Source organism: Lissotriton helveticus, chromosome 1_1 (assembly GCF_964261635.1).
Source record: "Lissotriton helveticus chromosome 1_1, aLisHel1.1, whole genome shotgun sequence".
Classification (NCBI taxonomy): Eukaryota; Metazoa; Chordata; class Amphibia; order Caudata; family Salamandridae; genus Lissotriton; species Lissotriton helveticus.
This window is the reverse complement of record NC_136057.1, coordinates 15714680-15735646: the sequence shown is the minus strand read 5'-3', so window position 1 is coordinate 15735646 and position 20967 is coordinate 15714680. Positions and strand designations below refer to the sequence as shown.

Genomic DNA, 20967 nt, shown 5'->3' with positions numbered 1-20967 from the left:
GCGGGGTCGGCCCGGGCAGCAATGCAAACAAGCACTGGTAAATGCATTAAGTTTCTTAGTCACAGAGGGTTCGTACTGCAGTGGCAGCGCTGGCTCAGGCTATCACTTTAGGTACAGACTGGTATAAGTGAGAGCGGGGTCGGCCTGGGCAACAATGCAAACAAGCACTGGTAAAAGCATTAGGTTTCTATAGTCTTGGAGGGTCCGTACTGAAGTGTCAGCGCTTGCTCAGGCTGGCGCTTCAGGTACAGACTGGCATGAGGGGGAGCGGAGTCGGCCTGGGCAACAATGCAAACAAGCATTGGTAAATGCATTAAATTTTTAGTCTTGGAGGGTCCGTAGAGCAGTGTCAGCACTGGAACAGGTTGTCACTTCAGGTACACGTGGGCATGAGGGAGAACAGGGTTGGCACGGGCAGCAATGCAAACAAGCATTGCTAAATGCATTAGGTTTCTTAGTCTGTACTGCAGAGGCAGCGCTGGCTCAGCCTGGCACTTCAGGTACAGACTCGCATGAGGGATAGCGGGGTCGGCCTGGGCATCAATACAAACAAGCATTGGTAAATCCATTAGGTTTATTAGTCTATGACTGTCTGTGTAGCAGTGTTAGTGCTTGCTCAGTCAGGATGGCACTCAGGTACAGACTGGTATGAGGGAGAGCAGAGTCAGCCTGGGCAACAGTGCAAACAAGCACAGGTAAATGCATCAGGTTTCTTAGTCTCGGAGGGAAAATAGAGGGATGTCAGTACTGGCTCACGCCGGCACTTCTGGTATAGACTGGCATGATGGATAGCGGGGTCAGCTTGGTCAGCAATGCAAACAAGCACTGGTAAATGCATTAGGTTTCTTAGTCACGGAGGGTCCGTACTGCAGTGTCAGCGTTGGCTCAGGTCGAATGACAACTTTAAGTACAGACTGGTATAAGTGAGAGTTGGGTAGGCATGGGCAACAATGTAAACGCGGGGACACACTGACTAGTGTAACCAGGCGCTTTATAAGCTCAGTTAATAATAATAATAATAAACAAGCATTGGTAAATGCATTAGGTACCTTAGTCTCAGAGAGTCCGTACTGCAGTGGCAGCGCTGGCTAAGTCTGGCACTTCAGGTACAGACTTGCATGAGGGAGAGCAGGGCCGGTCTGGGCAACAATAAAAACAAGCATTGGTAAATGCATTAGGTTTAGTAGTCTCTGAGGATCTGTACTGCAGTGTTAGTGCTGGCTCAGTCAGAATGTCACTCAGGTACAGACTGGTATGAGGGAGAGCAGAGTCGGCCTGGGCAACAATGCAAACAAGCACTGGTAAATGCATTAGGTTTCTTAGTCTTGGAGGGAAAATAGAGGGGTGTTAGTTCTGGCTCAGGCTGGCACTTCTGGTATAGACTGGCATGAGGGATAGCGGGGTCAGCTTAGGCAGCAATGCAAACAAGCACTGGTAAATGCATTAGGTTTCTAAGTCACGAAGACTCCATACGGCAGTGTCAGCATTGGCTCAGGCCAAGTGACAACTTTAGGTATAGACTGGTATAAGTGAGAGGTGGGTCAGTCTGGCAACAATGTAAACAAGCAGTACGGACTCCAAGAGTCCGTACTGCAGTACCAGCGCTGGCACAGTCTGGCACTTCAGGTACAGACTGGCATGAGGGAGAGTTGAGTCGTCCTGGACAACAATGCAAACAAACATTGGAAAATGCATTACATTTCTAAGTCTTGGAGTTTCAGTACTGCAGTGGCCGCGCTGGCTCAGGCTGACACATCAGGTACAGTCTGGCATGAGGGAGAGCGTGGTCGCCCTGAGTAGCAATGCAAAAAGATCAGCATTCAAATCGAGCTCACTTATTTGATGTGCCGTCTGGCGAGCAAATTTCTGCTGTTTTCTCCTCCTCCGGGTACGTTCAGCTCCGATCTCCTACAAACCCCGAGTGCACATAGCAGCACACCGCAGACTCTGACACGTTTTTCTACTCCTGGTGGGAGGGACAGAGGGATGGACTGGGAAGCTTTTCCAAGATTGCTGACTGCTCAGTTAAAACCGACATGACATGCTGCTGTTTTGACTCAGGTAGTATATTGCTGGCTTCTCTCTTTGCGTGGCCATAAAAGCACACTGCAAACTCCGTCACTTCTTCCTTGGAAAAAAAACTGGACTCAAGCAGGAGTAGAATAAACAAAAGTAAAACACTCTGACCTGGCTGCCTGACCTGGAAGGAAGCTGCACTGACCTCTGCCCTTTGGCCAGGTCCTGCCATTCGCGATGACCAACAGCAGTTTCTGGCTCAATGCAGAGGTCAGTGACACGCCCCACTCTTTCATTTAGGTGAAAGGCCCTGCTCTAAACACGATAACAATAACACCTAAAAAAGAAACCTATGCAGATCCAAATTAACACAGACCACACCCACAACTAAGTCATCACACCCTTCACTTATGCTTACAGGGGGTGAAAGACCTCGACCATCCACCATATGAGCCCTGTCAAGTGTCACTCATCGGGGGTCAAACTAACGCAAATGCGTCATCGCTACTGTATTACGGCACTGAAATCATTTGTCACGCAAGTTGAAGTTCCACCACCTCTGGAATCTCTTGCACTGCATCTTTAAAAAGGCATGCTGTCAGAGCAAACATGGCTCAAGCACACTGATAGTGCACTTAGAAACTGCTGCCCCTCTTGTCTCACACTTGGGGTTGAGTAGGTCAGGTGTTGTCAGGTTATGTTTGTGGCCTTTAGTCCCAGGGAGGCTTTTTGTGGATTTGGCTGCAGAGACTTGATGGTTGCATTGACACCGTGCGTGAATCACATCATTCTCCAGCACTTTCGTTTCACTTTAGTCCCTTGCACAAGCAGTCTCCTGAACCCCACTACTCTGGGTATTCTGTCACCCAGGCATCTCCTAGGAACTAGCGCTGTGCCAAGGCATGGTGCACCCACCTGCCTTAGCGCTGGACTTTAAAAGATCCCCTGTCAAGATCTGGCCTGTAGGACCCGAGTTCAGTAGCAATCCGTAAGCATCTAAGGCTTTGCAAGTTTGTGTGACTGCTGTCATACACGATTCAGAAAAGGGGGTGGTGATGGACATAGCATCAGAGTTAAACAGAACACTCATACCCAGTCCAAAGATCAGGGCTTGATCCATCACCGTTTTTTAGCTCACTACACCATCCCAGTTCAGAACCTGGCTATATGCAAATTAGTCTGACCCTGGCCCAGTGCATCATGGGAACAGGGCAGACCAAACTACCAAGCCAATTCTTTACTGGAAAGGAAACAAGTTTCCGGGGACCGGTTTCTGGCATTGTAGCCGTCTTAAATTTAGTTTGGTCTGCCCTGTTCCCATGATGCACTGGGCCAGGGCCAGACTAATTTGCATATAGCCAGGTTCTGAACTGGGATGGTGCAGTGAGCTAAAAACGGTGATGGATCAAGCCCTGATCTTTTGACTGGGTAGGAGTGTTCTGCTTAATTCAGATACTCTCTCCATCACCACCCCCTTTATGAATTGCTGTCATACACAACAATCAAATGTCACTCATGAACCTGCTGAGCACATGAAAATGTCACACACATGCAAAGTGAGAACTTGGCAGCATGTGGAAAGCCTCAGGCCATTCCTCCAACCCCTCTCCTCTCCTCTCCCACCTAACTAAAAAAGTACAGAATGAAAGAGGTTTGGGAGAGAGGAGCAAATGCTATTGTTTGGAAAATGAATCTCTCTTCAGGGTCCCCCCAAATGTTTTTCTTTTTGCCTCCACTTTTTTTACCCCAATTTTGTCAGCCTTAGGGCCCTGAGCACTTTACCAATCTAACCAGTGCTAAAGTACATGTGCTCCCTTGTAATATCTTCTCATACCCATTTGGCATATTATTTTTACTTATAAGGCCATAGTAAAGTGGCCCTAATCGTCCCCAGGGCCTGTAAATTAAATGCTGCTAGTAGACCTACAGCACTGAATGTGCCACCCACTTAAGTAGTCCTCTAACCATGTCTCAGTCCTGTCATTGCAGATCCTGTATGAGTAGTTGCTATTTCAACCTGGCAAAATAATCCTTTGGCCAGGCACCACCCTTCCTTTCCAATACATATACATTATCACTAGGGTAGGCCCTGGACAGCCCAGAGGGAAGGGTCCAATGTCTGTTAAAAGTAGGACATGTACTTTAACCTTTAACATGTCCTGGTAGTGAAAGACTTAGATGTTTTCACTATTGCGAGGTTTATAATATCTCCCTTGGGATAACATTGGGATTGCCACATTACATTTCATGAGAGTAATCTCCAAATGGGAAGATGTTACAGATTTATGTTTGGTGTCTCTGGAATCCTGATTTAAAATCCTAACTAATGCTGGAGTCAGATTTTAAATTACAATTCTGAAAAGACCAGTTTCAGAAAGTTGACATTTTCTTACTTTAGCCATTTGGTGTCTGCTGCCTGTCTCTGACCACATGTCTGGGGTGGGTGACAGCTGGGCTTTGTGTATTCCCCCTAAACAACTACACACAATGGAGGCTTAGGTGTGACTTGACAGGATGGGATGGAGAAGCTGGACACAGCCTCACTTACCCCTAAATAGGCTATGTACTCTCCCCACATAAAGGGTTACATACCCTGTGTAGTGGGTATGGACCTTGAACAGGGAGGCAGGACCTCTGTGCACTTCAAAAGCCTCTTTTTGAAGTTTCCCCCACTTCAAAGGCCAAACTGGGTATAAGTACTGGACCTCTGACACCCCCACTTTGGTATGCTTCTGGACCTGTTAAGACTCTGCCAAAAAGGACTGCCTTGCTGCTGAAATGACTGCCGCTCCGCTGGACTTCTGTTTTGCAGAACTCTTGCCTTGCTGTGATGAAAACAACTGCTTTTCTGCTGTCTGGGCTGGGTAAGAGTACTGGACCTGCGTCACCTGAACCCAGAGTGACTGCTGGGGCCAGCTAGCTGGCCTACTTATTTGTAATCTCATGGACATGGACTTCCAACCAACCTGCTTTTGCATCTTTACTTTGCCATTTCTGAGTTTTCCCTACCAAGTGGTGCCACCCCAGGCCTAAGGTGTTTCTCCAGTGGAACCAAAGCATCCTCTGCTGAGCGATGCCTCCCGAAGCAGAACTGCCACATCTCCTTGGCTGAGCGGAGCATCTTTGAGCAGTTAATTCTCAATCATTTAGCATATAGCAGATATTCTCAATCAATTTTTACATGACATGTAGAAATATTAGATACAAAAACTCTAATGATTCCTCATTTCTCACAAATTTATTATTCGGAAAAAACCTAGTTGGAATTACAATACACAAATTAAAAACAATAATTAAAAACAATATAAAAACAATATGCAATCAATTGCTCAAATCAAAGATCTTCCCACTCTATACATTTCTGATTTGATCTATGAATCTTAGTTTGCATGTATTGCATAAATTTGACATACAACATACAAATTAATACAATTTTATACAGTATAGTTAAAAATCATATGGAGTCCTTATGTCGACGCGTTTCGGTGCTTGAGTTTGAATCGAATGAACACCTTCCTCAGTACGGAACTTTATTAAAAAACGGGTATCTTCTTTCTAGAAAGACGAATACATACAATTAGTCTCAAATTTTCCTAAATGAGAAATTGGGTCCCTACTCCTACATGTCATGTATCTATCTGCATATATTGCGTCCTTTTACATTGACCAATATGTTGAGCTTACTTTTATTGCATGTTCATCATTATTTTCATGGAATACTGGACCATCAAGTTTACTGTCCAGGTCCTCTTGCGGGTTCTGATTCATGTATATCAGCCACGATACCTATACAGATGGGCGAGCGAATGGTCAAAAGTTATTGTCTTCAATTGACCAAAAGAATTTAGTTGTTTGGCAAAGTACTTAGTCAATGTTACTTACTTCACTATTGGAGTTACAATCATATCACCTGCATCTCCTTTGAACTTGGTTCTGTAGTTTATGCTACTGTATTATTTGTGCCGGTTAAAATCATGGCGTTACCTTTGAAGCCTAAAGGATTAAGAAATATAATAACATTGTTGGTGGCCCTAGGCACTCTGAGCTATGAAGTGAAAATGTTCTCTTATCCTACCCCACTTACTTAGAGACCTTCATGCTGCATAAAGCTGCGGCGATTTCGACTTTATCTTTGTGTCGCTTGGTGAGTGTTCGGGGATTTTTTTCTTTTCTTTATCTCCCTCTTGACCTGGCCGGCTCTGCTTTGCAGTTTACAGAAGGTCCACCTGTCGGCAAAAAAATTTGATGGTTTTATAGTCTTTTGAACTAGATGTTACATGTTTTAGGTCGTCCTCTTTGTGTTTCTCAGAAATCCAATGCTCCACAAGTGGTGCATTCTTTTTATGATTTTTGAGTGCCGACCGGTGTTCTGTTAGACGTAACCGCATCTCCCGTCCAGTCTCACCTATATAGCATTTTTGACAGGGACGAATCAACAAGTACACTACGTTGCTTGTCCTACAGTTAACATGGTCATTCATCCAATGAGAAATCCCATTGATTTCTACCTTGTCTGATTTTATAATATTTTTGCAATGTGAACAGGTCCCACATGGCAAATTGCCTCTAATAGCGGTGTTGCCTGTTATGCTCATCTGGTGTCCCACCTTGGGCTCTCTAAAGGTTTGTACAAGTTGATTTCTGATAGTTCTATTGCGTCAGTAATATGGAAGGGTTGGGCTGAAGGTGTAAAAACCACGGCATCCATTGCTGTTAGAGTATCACACCTGCAATATGTTTGCCCCGTTTTTCAAATAGAACTTTCTACTTAACACACATCGCTTTAACAAATACAAATAGAGGAATGTGGTAAATGCGGTATCTATTGCCGGTCTGAGATATACAGACGGCACAGTAAAATGCATAAAGAAGTAATAGTCCATTCCACTATTGCAATGATGACCTACATTCCAGGTCAGGCAGCCAGGTCAGAGCATGTTGAGTGATTTACTTTTGTTTATTCTACTCCTGCGTGAGTCCATTTTTTTTTCCAAGGAAGAAGTGACTAAGTTTGCAGTGTGCTCTTGTGCACACCAAATGAGAGAGGCCAGCAATATATTATCAGAGTAAAAACAGCAGTATGTCAGCTGCTTTTAACTGAGCACTCATTAATCTTTGGCAAAGCTGCCCAGTCTGTCCCTCTGTCCCTCCCACCAGGAGTAGAAAAACGTGAGGAGTCTGCGGTGTGCTGCTATGTGGACTCGGGGTTTGAGGGAAATCGGAGCTGAACGCACCAGGAGGAGGAGAAAACAGAAGAAATTTGCTCACCAGATGGAACAGCAAGTAAGTGAGCTCGATTTGAATTCTGGTATTTTTACAATGTTACGCAGGACGACCCCGCTCTCCCTCATGCCAGACTGTACCTGAAGTGTCAGCCTGAGCCTGCGCTGACACTGCGGTTCGGACCCGCCGAGACTAAGAAAACTCATGCATTTACCAATGCTTGTTTGCATTGTTGCCCAGGCTAACCCCACTCTCCCTCAAGCCAGTCTGTACTTGAAACGCGAGCCTGAGCCAGAACTGAAACTGCCGTACAGACCCTCCGACACTAAGAAACCTAATGCATTTTCTAATACTTGTTTCCATTGTTGACCAGGGTGACACCTGTCTCCCTCATGCCAGTCTGTACCTGAAATGCCAGCCTGAGCCAGCGCTGCCCCTGCAGTACAGAAACTCCAAGACTTAGAAATCTAATGCATTTTCCAATGCTTGTTTGAATTGTTTTCCAGAACGACTCAACTCTCCCTCATGCCAGTCTGTACCTGAAGTGCCAGCCTGATCCAGTGCTGCCACTTCAGTATGGACCCTCAGAGACTAAGAATCCTAATACATTTACCAGTGCTTGTTTGTATTGCTGCCCAGGCCGACCCTGCTCTCCCTCATGCCAGTCTGTTCCTGAAGTGCCAGACTGTGCCAGCGCTGGCACTTCAGTACGGACTCTCGGAGTCTAAGAAACCTAATGCATTAACCAATGCAATGTTTGCATTGTTGCCCAGGCAAACGCATCTCTCACTTATACCAGTCTGTACCTAATGTTGTCACTTGGCCTGAGCCAATGCTGACACTGCAGTACGGACCCTCTGTGACGTAGAAACCTAATGCATTTACCAGTGCTTGTTTGCATTGCTGCCCAAGCTTACCCCGCTATCCCTCATGCCAGTCTATACCAGAAGTGCCAGCCTGAGCCAGTACTGACACCCCTCTATTTTCCTTCCGAGACTAAGAAACCTAATGCATTTACCAATGCTTGTTTGCATTGTTGCCCGTGCCAACACTTTTCTCCCTCATGCCCGCGTGTACCTGAAGTGACAGCCTGAGCCAGTGTTGACACTGCTCTATGGAGCCTCCAAGACTAAGAAACCTAATGGTTTTAACAGTGCTTGTTTGCATTGTTGCCCAGGCCGGCCCCGCTCTCACTTATACCAATCTGTACCTAAAGTGATAGCTTGAGCCAGCACTGCCACTGCAGTACGGACCCTCTGTGACTAAGAAAACTAATGCATTTACCAATGCTTGTTTGCATTGCTGCCAGGGCCAACCCTGTACTCCCTCCTGCCCATGTGTACCTGAAGTTACAGCCTGAGCCAGTACTGACACTCCTCTATGGACCCTCCAAGACTAAGAAACCAAATGCTTTTACCAGTGCTTGTTTGTATTGTTGCCCAGGCCGACTTCGCTCTCCCTCATGCCAGTCTATAGCTGTTTGTCATGTTATGTTAATACATTTCTAAAGCGCATGAATAATAATCTGGGGAGTCTTTGCGCTGATTCAGCATAACAAACACGAAGCTGAGGAGATGTTTTAAGCAGTTTCCTAAAGATCAGCAGCACACATGCACGATTCAGGGGTGCAACAGGGTGTCAATGTGACACCCTGCCACCCTTGAATATGTTCCCCCTATTACCGATTCGGTATTTACCGAATCGGTAATGGTGAATGGCTTCCCATTCATTCCTCTTGGCCTCCAGGCCCAATGGGAATTACCGAATCGGTAAATACTGATTCTTAAATACCGAATATTACTGATTCAGTAAAAATTACTGAATTTTTACCTACATACTAATAACCGATTCTTAAATACCGAATCGGTAAAATTCGGTATTTAAGAATCCGTAATTACAGATTACCTACATATGGCCCTAGATGTTGAAGAGCCATGTTTTAAGCAGTTCCCTAAAGATCAGCAGGGTGGGAGCCGCTCTGGTGTTTATAGTCTGGCTGTTCCAGAGTTGAGAGGCTTCTGAGGCAAAGCAACGACCCCCGATTTGAGTCTTTTGAATCTGGGGCGGGTGAACATCATGGAGCTTTTAGATCGTAAATCCCTGCTGGGTACAAACCATGCTGGGGATTGGTTGAGATGGGCGGGGCCCGAGTCATGAAGAGCTTTGTAGGTGAGCCAAAGTGCCTTGAATTTAATTCAATTGCTCATTGAAAGCCAGTGGCGTTCCTTGATGGCTGAGGAAACTGACTGGAATTTTGGAAGATCAAGAAGAAGTCCAGCAGCTGCGTTTAGGATTAACAGTGTAATGAAGGTTTTCCTGATGATTCTAAGGGTGCTGAAACGTGTAGAAATAACTGAGTTAATATGTTTGCTAAAATTTAAGTAATGATTTATTAAGACCCCTAGATTTTTTTATTTTTTGAACAGGTGAAGGGAGTGCTCCTAGATTACACGGCCAACAGTTAAGTCTCCAGATTTGTGGTCTGTTACCAAAAAGAATTACATACATTGTATGTGTTAGGAGGCTCATAATCACTGAAGTCTTGCGCACAAGTTCCAATGAAACTAAATTGTTTCTTCACTTTCTTAGAGTACTTAAAAAACTTGATTCAAATTATCAATTGGCAGTTCATCAATGAATCTTTATTTTATAATTATTTTTCATGATTTGACTTCAATCCGTTATTTCAATCCATAACCTGATGAGACATCGTTGTGATACATTTATTTTAACACCCAATGCATTTCGGGTGATTAAAACTACCCTTCCTCAGGGGTCTATAAAGGAAAAACACAGGGGACCAGATCAGTCACTATCTGTACAAATTCTCACATACAAACAAAATGACATCATCAATAAGTGCTAGTCTGATGAGGTGCCTGACAACGCAATAACACTATTGTCGTTGCTAACAAATATGCGTGAAGTGAATGTGTGGTGATCTGGGTTGATGACATCTGGGTTGATGCCAAAGAAAGTTCTCTCTTAGCGCGTGTGATATGGAGTGTGCAATTTAGGGCGTTTAGACCACTGGTGAATGGTTTGCGAGTGAAAGATCCGTGCATGAACATAAAGGGTAAGAAGAAAGAGAAAAACACATGCAGGCAATGGTGAACAAGGATGCAGTCTCCTACGGATCTCGGTGAAGGGAATAGTGGTACTTATGATGGAGTTGATCGAAGAGAGAGTCGCGGTCAGTGATCGTTAGTCTCTTCCGTGTTCGTGCAGGAAAATAAGTTCGAATATTGAATGACCAATGGGCATTTTTTTAACTTCAAAAGCGCGTCATGTGACTTGGTCCCGTGGACTCAGGGTGCTTGCGTGGTCATGTGATCTGGGTGTATTGGCTTCAGTACCCGGTCACGTGTGTGGGGACGACTAATTGAAGATGTCCAAAAAGTTCACTGAGCCCAAAGAACGTGGAAGCTGGAAGGCTTGAACGTGACATTTTTCAGCATCAGCAAGTGCTTTGTTTTTAATGACGAGCTGTTTAAGGCGAAAGATCAGAGTGCAATGGTTCACAGTATCGAAGGAAGCTGATAAGTCGAGAAGGATGAGGTCTGCCAAGCCTCCTTTGTTCAGTATGGTTCTTAACTTATCAGTAGGCATGAGCGGAGTTCGCGTAGCCATGCTATGTGAAATTGGACGAAGCAGTGAAAAACTCTCTGCAACGCTGCGCGGAGTACCGCGAGTAAGCGGAGTTGCTTGTTCCGCATGCTCGTGCATGCTCGCAAGACGTTTCTGGTGTTCAGCAACGCAAATTGCGTGTTTGGGGAGAATATTATGCTAACTTCACAACGCGGTCGCCATTGGGCGCCACCATCTTGTTTTTCTAGTCTTTGCTTTGGTTCTGGGGCTTGTTTTTCATCCCTCTCCAGTCTTTGCAATGCTTTGTTTCTTACTTTTTTTCTGATCTTTTTTATTTATTATCTATCCCTCTCTCTCCCTAAGTTTATATTTTGTGTTTTATTTCTACTTTTACTGCGTTTTTTGTAGTTTTTCTTTTACTTGCTGTTTAATTATTTTCACTTCCCTACTTCTTCTCCTGACTTTATTTTTTACTTCTACATTTTCTTTTCTGACCCCGCCCCTCAGAACTATGCCTAAGGCTAAGGCCAAGGCGGGTGTGACCAGGAGCTGCCTTCTTTGCCGAAGACAGAGCCCAGAAGGGGTGCAGGCCGGGGCCTAGTTCACCAAAGTGGAAGTGTCCGCATTTGAGTTTTTTGTACAGTGCCACTACCTCCCCTTAACGTTAGCAGCAGGCGGCAGGCCAGGCTATGGCTACGGAATCAAGGAGCGTCACCACCGGTGGGCAAGGGTACGCCGCGCAGTGCTTCGCTGCTCGGTGGTCCGGCGCTCCCACAACCAGCTTACTCACTGGTGGTCCAACATCCTGGACCAGAAGCTGGACCTGCTAAGTGTTAAGGTCCCGGGGCTTGGTGAGTATTTAATTAATATTACTATTGTGTGTTCTGTGTTATTGCAAATATTATTTTGTTTCCCAAATAGCAAGAATGCTGCTCCTGCTTACATGCAGCCAGGTAAGTTACGTTTAAAAATCTTATATTATGCGATTGTTATTCTTCTAGACAAGTGCTCGGCGCTACTATCTCACTTGTTTGCAAATTTGCACTCGCTTGGGCTGATTATGTAAGTGAGGTTAGATAACTTAAGTTAGGTAATACGAGAGAGACTCCTTTCCTTTGTCCTGTCACTAAGATAGTGGTGGTAGGTTGGTACTTATTGGTACTTATTGGTACTTATAATAGTTAGTTACTAGTTAGTATTAGTTGGTAATTTAGTTTTTTTGTGGTCCAGCTGACGCATCCTCCGTCACATGCTGCTTGTTGCAGTCCTAAGTAGAACCTTTTGAAGTCGGTTAGTGACTGAGTAATATAGCAACTCTTCAGTCATCTGTCAGCACATCAGCAGCAACCAACCAACAATTTCATGTAAGCAATATCCATGCGTTCATCTATGCATTTTTGAGGGCTAAAATAAATGGAAATGCAGACTTAGAGCAAGATGTACGATCAAGAAAATTGCACATCACAAATTGCGACTCTTTTGCGAGTTGCAATTTGCGAGGCTCAATTTCCGATGTACAACAGTGTATTTCACGTTAGTTGCGATTCCCAATGGGGTCGCAAATTGCGAGGCTCATTAATATTAATGAGCCTCTCGCAATTTGCAATCCCATTGAGAATGACAGCCCTCCCAGGGATGGTGGCCTGCTGGGCTCAGCAGACCACCATCTCTGGGACTGCTTTTTAGTAAAGCAACTTTTTTTTTTAAATGCAGCCTGTTTTCCTTAAAGGAAAACGGGATGCATTTAAAAAAGAAAGATTAAACTTTTCAGTTCCATTTTTTTTAAGGGTAGTCAGTGGTCTCTGGGACCACTTCCTGCTCTTAAAAAATATTTTCCAAAATACTCACAAAGGGAAAGGGGTCCCCAGGGGACTCCTTCCCCTTTGCGAGTGGTTTACCACCTACTTGAAGTATCCTATTTATCCTACTTGACCATTCCTCTGCATTTGACACTGTCAATCATGACAACCTCCTATTCATTCTGGAGCATAGGATGGGCCTTTCAGGTCAGGTGCTGCACTGGTTTGCGTCCTTCTTGCAACACAGAACCCAAAGAGTTAAAGTGAACCATTCACTCTCCCAGCCATCCCCAGTCAGCATGGGGGTTCCCCAAGGATCCTCCTTATCTCCCATTCTCTTCAATCTGTTACCGGAACCATTAGCTAACGTTCTAAATTCCTTGGACATTCGGTTCCATATGTATGCAGACGATACCCAACTCTATCTGAAAATCTCCTCTCTGGAGGACATCACTTCACTCAACTCTACCCTTCTGACTTCTCAAAATTGGTTAACTAAGAACCACCTCCTGCTAAGCACCTCCAAAACAGAATTCTTCCTCCTGATCCTTTTTAATGTATATATGACCCCCGATCAAGCTAATATCGTCCTTCAAGATTAATACAATCTCTTATTCGGACGATCCGCAGCTTATTCTGGTCCTGGACAATGATACGACGGATGCAGAAGAAAATCTCAAAAATTGCCTCTCAGCCACCTTCGAAAAAAACTAATTTCTGTCTTTTGGCCAACAAAATCCTTTTGTGCCTAAACTCTGGAGGCCTGCGAATGCCCCCCCCCACCAACACAATAAATGCTGCCAGGACTTTAGGAATCAAATTTGATACCACTCTCTCTTTTAAACAACAGTCCCTGGCAGTTGCAGGTACTTGCTTCCACATCATTAAAAGCCTAAGGAAATTCTTCGACCTATTACCATACTCAACCTGACAAATGGTTGCGGTTTCCCTCATAACATCTAGCCTGGACCACTGTAACAGCCTTTACGCGGGAACCAACAAAGCAGTTATGCATAAGCTACAGATGGTCCAGCATGCAGCTGCCCGGCTGGTATTGAAGTGGCCCAGGAAATCCTCCTCCACAGATGCACTGGATGTTCTTCACTGGCTGCCAATTCATAAACGTGTTTTGTTTAAGGTCCTAATCATTACTTTTAGGGCCTTTCACTCACGAGGTCCTAAATATCTTCAAACGGGTTTCAAACGTTACTACCCGTCCCGTAATCTAAGTTCATCCAATGCAAATTTGCTGACCATTCCAACTTTTAGATTGATCTCAAAGGGAGGGAAATCATTGGCGGTCATAGGCTCTAATGCATGGAATCAACTCCCACTCCATCTCCGCCAAATTGCATTTGAATCGGCTTTTAGGAAGGCCCTCAAGACGTGGATTTACAGTGCACCCGACACACTGTGTAAAGCGCTGATCTGAATGCCTTATCTCCTCTCATAAGAGCAGCAAACCAGTGTCTCTTCACCACCCCTGGTGACCCGTTGTCAGCGCCAAGATGCTCCTTGGAGTGATTGCTGCGCTATATAAGACCCCATTTACATTACATTTACATTACAGCACATTTCTCCCCTGAAATATACTCCTAAAATCGACCCATGGATGAAACAACTAACCTCCTTCAACTGCTCCCCCCGCATTATCGACTCTGCTAAATCCCTAGGAATTACTCTGGACAAGCATCTGAATATGAAGTCTCACATTAGCAACGTGTGTAAGGGAGCTAACCACCTTCTAAGAACACTCAGGAATCTGAAACCTTTCCTACCACAAGCAGATTTCAAGCAAGTGGTCCAAGCGCTTGTGCTACCGAGACTTGATTACGGAAATGCCACGCTATGTGGACCCCCTAAATACTCTTTGGCCCCCCTAAAGACCTCACTGAACGCATCGGCCAGATTGATCATGTGCCCCAAGCGTAATACACACATCTCTCCGGTTTTAAAATAACAAAATTGTCTACCCCACGAAGCTAGATTTCATCTGAAGATTGCCTGCCTTTCACACAAAGCCCTCCACTTCAAAACCCCCACCTACCTCGCACAAAATCGCACTATCTGGAGGAGGTAGATCGTCAATGAGTGCCAATTCCCTCCTCTTGAAACCACAGATCTTCCGCAAAAAAAGAACGTGCCAACGAGCCTTCTCTGGATCTGCTCCTAAAATCTGGAATTCTCTTCCACCCGAAATTCAGAGGATCTCTTCCAAGGCCGTTTTCAAATTGGAAGCAAACAAATTCCTCATTAAGAAGTTCTTTACCTTAATAGGAGGGGCAATATATATATCTTTCTTTTACTTTATTTTCTGCCCAAATTGCATCGGACATTGTATCGTATGGTCCATTCCTGTATATGATTATTATTTGGTAGTGTTTATTATTCTTGTACATGATTATTGTGTTTGCTACCCTTAAATCATTCTGTTACATCGTTGTTCCCATCCCGCGCTCACCCAGGTCTATAAATGATCTATTAGATGTTCACCACTTGATTCAATGCTTAGTAGAAACCCCATATAATACATGTTTAGATTTTATTATGATATTAACTATTATTCCTGTTTATGATTATTCACTTACTACCCTTATATCACCACGCTACATCATATAGCCCAGTCCCCTTGTCCACTCTGGACTTATAATTGAATTGTTATGTGTGAACTATTTGATCTTTTGATTATTATACTACCCATGTTTGATTCATGATCTGATTGTTACCTCCTTTCCCTATAACTGTAACGTGCTCTGATATCCTTCGGCATCTAGTCCGCGCTATATAAAACTTTATAAATACTATGCCTGCCTGTACTCCGCTTCGCAAGCCTGAAGCCTCCCTCTCGGACTAGCTAGACCATGAGAGAGTTAGCCTCTCCTGCTTAACGCAGTCTGAGGCAGCCGATTTGGACCTCCCCTTTTCCCCAGAAAAGATAAATGCTGCAATCTCTTCACTAGCTGCCTGAAAAACACCGGGTCCTGATGGGACTCCCTCAGGAGTATTACGCCACATATAGAGACCTTCTGGTTCCACATCTCTCCGTTCTATTCCACCATGTCATAGACACAGGGACATTTTCCCCTCAGCAAGATGTTGCGAAGATTGCGGTCATCCCCAAAGCTCAACTGCCCTCCTCAGCCTGTACAGAATATTGCCCAATCTCCTTAATTAACACTGAAATCAAGATTATCACCACAATTCTCGCCCGATGCCTGCGTCCATTCATAAATAAATTGATCCACCCGGACCAATGTGGCTTCATGCCGATGCGAGGTACCAGACACTGTTGCTCTTCCACACCGCCATCCGCTGAACCCCTATCTTGCACTCCTCTTGAAAGCCTTTGACACAGTGGATTGGCTTTACCTCGAAGACGTGCTCACACTGATGGGCTTGGGTCAACAATTCAGCGACTCTATCCGAGTTCTGTACTCCCACCCTAAAGCTAGAGTACTCGTCAATGGTGCTCTCTCGTGGCCTCTCCGATTCAAAGAGGTACAAGACAGGGCTGCCCCCCCTCCTTTTTGCTCTAGCGATGGCGCCCCTAGCGAGAGGTCTTCAAACTTTTGGATGCTGAGACCCCCATGTCAAACATTTTCAGGCATAAGGACCCCTCCTCACAAAAATATCTAGAAATTAGTACTCCTCATAATCCACAACCATATACGCCCCCAGTTGTCATGGCAAATAATTTTTCACGAGATACCGGCAAGAGACTGGTTTGAGAAGAAGATGTTTCTCAGCAATTCTTTTCAAGCATGGCCCACTCTCCCACCTCCCTCCTTTAGCCTCACTGCTGCAGGGGAAACCTGCCTCCTAGTCCTTACTTTACTGCCACAGCCCACAAGGCAAACACAGACAATGCAGTACCCAGGATAGACTCACCGACCCATCTCAGTTCCTCAGGGTCCATGCCAACCGCCACTGCTTCTTGCCCTCCCCCAGGTTTCATTCGGCCCCATCAATAAACATTGGGACACAAACCACCACCTGCTTATTCCTCATGGACAACCTCCATACTACCAAGGGGTGCTATGGAGCAGACCACCCAGTTCCTGCCTCTTCAGGGTCACACCTTACCTTCTCCATGGAACCACATTGCATCACTCTTTACAGAGAGGCCAGGCTCTGAGGCCAGCCTTTGAGCGCCATAAAGAACCCTACTTTGCATAGGGACGCTAAATTACACTATGCTACCAGGTCACCATGGATATAGATCTCAGAATGAAGGCCAAACACTATGGCATGCATTCACTAAACTATGCTTGGGCGGGTGCATAACACAACGCAATAAAGCATACAGGCCTTTAAAAAGTAAGTAGATTGACACTAACTTTTGTGTAGCCTTTCAGTGTACAAGCGCCCTTAAAAACATTAGTAAAAGAGGGTCCATGCATCCACTCTCAGGCTTTCATTTTTACAAAATATTGTTATCAGGTACAGCAATCCAAAGGTTCTTAAACATTGGAGAACTGCAATTTCCAGAAAGCAATACTTTGATCAAATAAACAGGCAGAACAGGAAACACAGTGTTCCTCTCTACAGAGAGATCAGGTTCCACATGAGGTTTGAGGCAAATTAAAAATATATTCAATGCAACTGTTCTCCAGAAAACCATTAATGTCAAGACATAGTTTCTCTGGTTAATATGTGGGATAATAATGGAACAGGAGAACTTGTGGAACAGAGCCAGGGCCTGGCAGCACCGATGGAGGGGTGAGAGGGCAGCACGACCCCCAGTTTGGGATAGACACTCCTTACACCAGAGGAAGACCTTGTGGAACAGAGAGTCAGGCCCTGGCAGACCCACTGGAGGGGTTGGAGGACAGGACCCACCCAAGAGAGCCCCAGTGTGGGAGAGGCAATCCTTACTCACAACACAGGGAGACCTTGTGGCACAGAGAGCCATGCCAGATGGAGGGTGAGAGGGCAGGACCCACCGATAGATACCCAGTGTGGGAGAGAAACACTCCTTACACCAGAGGGAGACCTTGTGGAACAGAGAACCAGGCCTGGCTGACCCACTGGAGGGGTGAGAGGGCAGGACTCACCTGAGATAGCCCCAGTGTGGGAGAGACACTCCTTACTCACAACAGAAGGATAGACCTTGTCTAAGACATAGCCAAGTCCTGACCATTGGAGGGGTGAGGAGACAGGACCCACATGATCCTGATGGTCGGGAATGCACTTACATAGCGAAACAGAGAGCCATGCCTGCCCTGGATATGATGGCAGCGGGAGGAGAGGGAGGACAGGTCAGAGAAATCAAAACCGGAAGTGAAAAGAAGCCACCTGAAGGAAATTAAGGGAGAGGAGATAGGAAGAGAGACAGGAATGTTTAAATAGTCATAAAAACACATTGCAGAGTTTTTGGTGATATCAAGCAAAGTATAACAGGTCCGAAACCACAGCCAAGGCAAGTCAGCAGGTGCCTGGCTGAACCTATGAGAAATGCTCTCCAGCCTGCATTCACTATTCGAACCTTGTGCTATTGGTTGTGTGACTAACTTTAGCAGATGAATCCCAAAGACAGCAGTGGGGAAAGGGTGGGCATGAATTTTTGGAGATAAGAATGTGTGTGCGTGCTTGTATGCTTGTGTGTGGGTCTGAGTGGTGAAAAGCCACTGAATGGTGGAGGAGAGGAAGAGGTAGACTACTTACAAGTTAAATGATGCTCCGGTTGCCTTGGAAACCAGGAAACAGCCAGGAGATTGTATTTCAAAGGCGGCCGCGAAGAAGAAGCACGAAAAGTACACCAGCTGGAAAAACACAGCAGCCGTAACGACGACGAGGAAGTCCGGGAAAGGCAGCGGCAACAAAAAAAAACATTGTAGCACTACGGACCCTTCCCTAGGAGCATATTTATGGCCACAGTTCCCTGCATTTCCTGGTGTTCAGTCTGCAGTTTCTCTGATTGGAGGAAAATCACCGATGACGCTGTATGCTTCCACGATGTCCTCCAATCATAGAGCGCCTGAAGATGCTACTATTTTGAATCCAAAATGAAGGGTAAATGTTTTGGATTCCGGATCCAGCCAGTTCAAGGCAGAAGTGCGACCGGGAATGCGCGACCCCCTTTCTAGGACTCCACGCCCCCCTGGGGGTCTCTCCCCACAGATTGAAGACCCCTGCTCTAGCGTGTCTCATTCGCTCAGATGACCAAATCCAGGGCTGGACATGGGGGTAGCCATCACGTCGATAAAATCGCGCTATACGCAGATGATGTCCTGCTCTTTTTGGCAGATCCAGCCCACTCAGGCCCTAGACGTCTCCAGTCCCTTCAAGCCTTTGAGAGCGTCTCAGGCCTCCGGCTTAACCCAGCAAAGTCAACTCTGGTTCCCCTCCACCTCTCCAGGGAGTGTTTTGACTGGCAATCAACCATCCCTCTTAGACGTCAATCATATAAATATCTGGACATTTGGGTCGCTCTGCTCCCTGAGCTGGAATGGGCATTAAACATTAAGCAATTTGTTAAAAGAGCCAAGGATGATCTTCGACGATGGCAAAATCTACCCCTTATCCCACTCAGAAAGGTTGCGCTATTCAAGATGATGATCCTCCCGTGGTATTTATATATCATCAAAAAAACATCCACTTCCCATGGAGTTGGTTCAAAGAGATGGATAGCATGGCTACCAGGTTGCTATGGGAAGGTGCGAGGCCACGCATAGCCCTAGCCCGATGCCGAATTCCACCCTTTGATGGAGGCATAGGTATGACCGATCTTTACCTTTATTATCTATCCACTCGACTGCTCGTCCTCCACAATTGGTTCACAGGGGGTTGGTCTGACCCAGCCTACAAAACTGAACTAAGAGACATGAACTTTTCCCACATTCAGGCCGTCCTATACGGCTCCCCAATACCAAGGACACTCCCAACGGTTACCCAGGTGGTGCTGCTGACCTGGCGCTTGTCCCTCAGACACACGGACTGAAACAACAAATTGATACAGCAAACACCTCTCTGGCAGGGCACGTGGCTGGGTGAGGTAGCGACACTGAAGGGGTTCAGGGGATGAGATCACATCGGTATATCACAACTAGGTGTCATTTTGGCCGATTGACCACATCAGGACATTTCAAGACTTACAAGCTCGCTACACCGACCATAACCCACAGTTCTATAAATACTTACAGCTGCGGCATGCCCTTAGTGCCCACATATCCACAGGCACCGCGCTCCTCGAGTTTAGCCCCCCAGAAGCACAAATTATGATGGGAAACATGGATAGAGGAGGAGTATCATGAATATATCGCACCCATACTAATATCTTGACTTAATTCACCACAGATGGGAAGAATGACTGGGCCCCTTGGAAGAGGAGGGTTGGCGGGACGCCCTTATGGCCCCCAAGACCATTACCACTTCCGCAAAACTTCGACTAATTCAACTATGCTATTTGCATATCGGCTATCCCACCCCCGAACGGCTCCATAAGGCAGGCATGCACACCTGACCAGAGTGCACACGATGCGGGCAACTACCAGCAGACTTCTTTCACATGGTCTGGTCTTGTCCCTGAATCACCACATACTGGAATAGGGTAGAATCCGAACTCATAAATGTCCTAGTTTGGCAGGTGCTTACAACCCACTACTCCTTATTCTGGGAGTGATGGATGGCCTGGATGGCCGTCGAGCGGACAAACTGTTCCTGGGGACGGCCACCATGGTGCCAAATGTGACATTGCAGCAACATGGTCACAATCAGATCGCCCGAGAATAGCTACATGGCGCAGACGGGTGGACTGGTGTGCTACCCAGGAGAAACCCCTGTTTATTGCCAGAGGCTGCCCAAAGAAACATGATAGAGTATGGGGCAAATGTTTGCAACAACTGGGTTGACAAAATCTCTAGGTCTGTGCACTCTTTTTGTTAACACTGGACATATACTGTGGTTCTTAGTTTCTATGCATGTAAACACATTGACCACATGGAAAGGTTATGCAAATCTAACTACGATAGTTATCTGTGATGTAATATTAATCTTTGTTTCTTTGTCAAAAATCAGTAAAATTGAATATCCCCCCCAAAAAATGTGTAATGTTTTTTCTAGGTGTATCGACCACCAGTTCCAGGACCAGCGGCGGGTCAGGCGATGCCTACCAGGAGGGAGCAGCTTTGGCAGCTGCTGCAAGGGTGGGTGAGCCGGCAGCAGTTGTAAGTGGTAGCAAGTTATATTCCTTACTTATTGACAATACACACTCTCTGCAAGGGTGTAAACGTTACTGTTGAGAGAGACTAAGTTGTGAACAACGGTTGAAGAAGACACCATTTACTTAGCATTAGCAATAGCATTAGCAGCAGGAGTTGAGTAACTAATGACCTCCTCTATC

The 20967-nt window shown here is 45.7% G+C and overlaps 1 long non-coding RNA gene across 1 annotated transcript in view; it reads left to right on the top strand.

Moving 5' to 3' along the window:
• The first annotated feature begins 7228 nt into the window (after positions 1-7228).
• LOC144766950 (uncharacterized) overlaps positions 7229-20967 on the top strand; it is a 58995-nt gene continuing 45256 nt past the window's right edge. The window contains exon 1 of the long non-coding RNA XR_013598000.1: positions 7229-7299. This is a non-coding gene — a long non-coding RNA (uncharacterized LOC144766950). The remainder of the gene's footprint in view (positions 7300-20967) is intronic.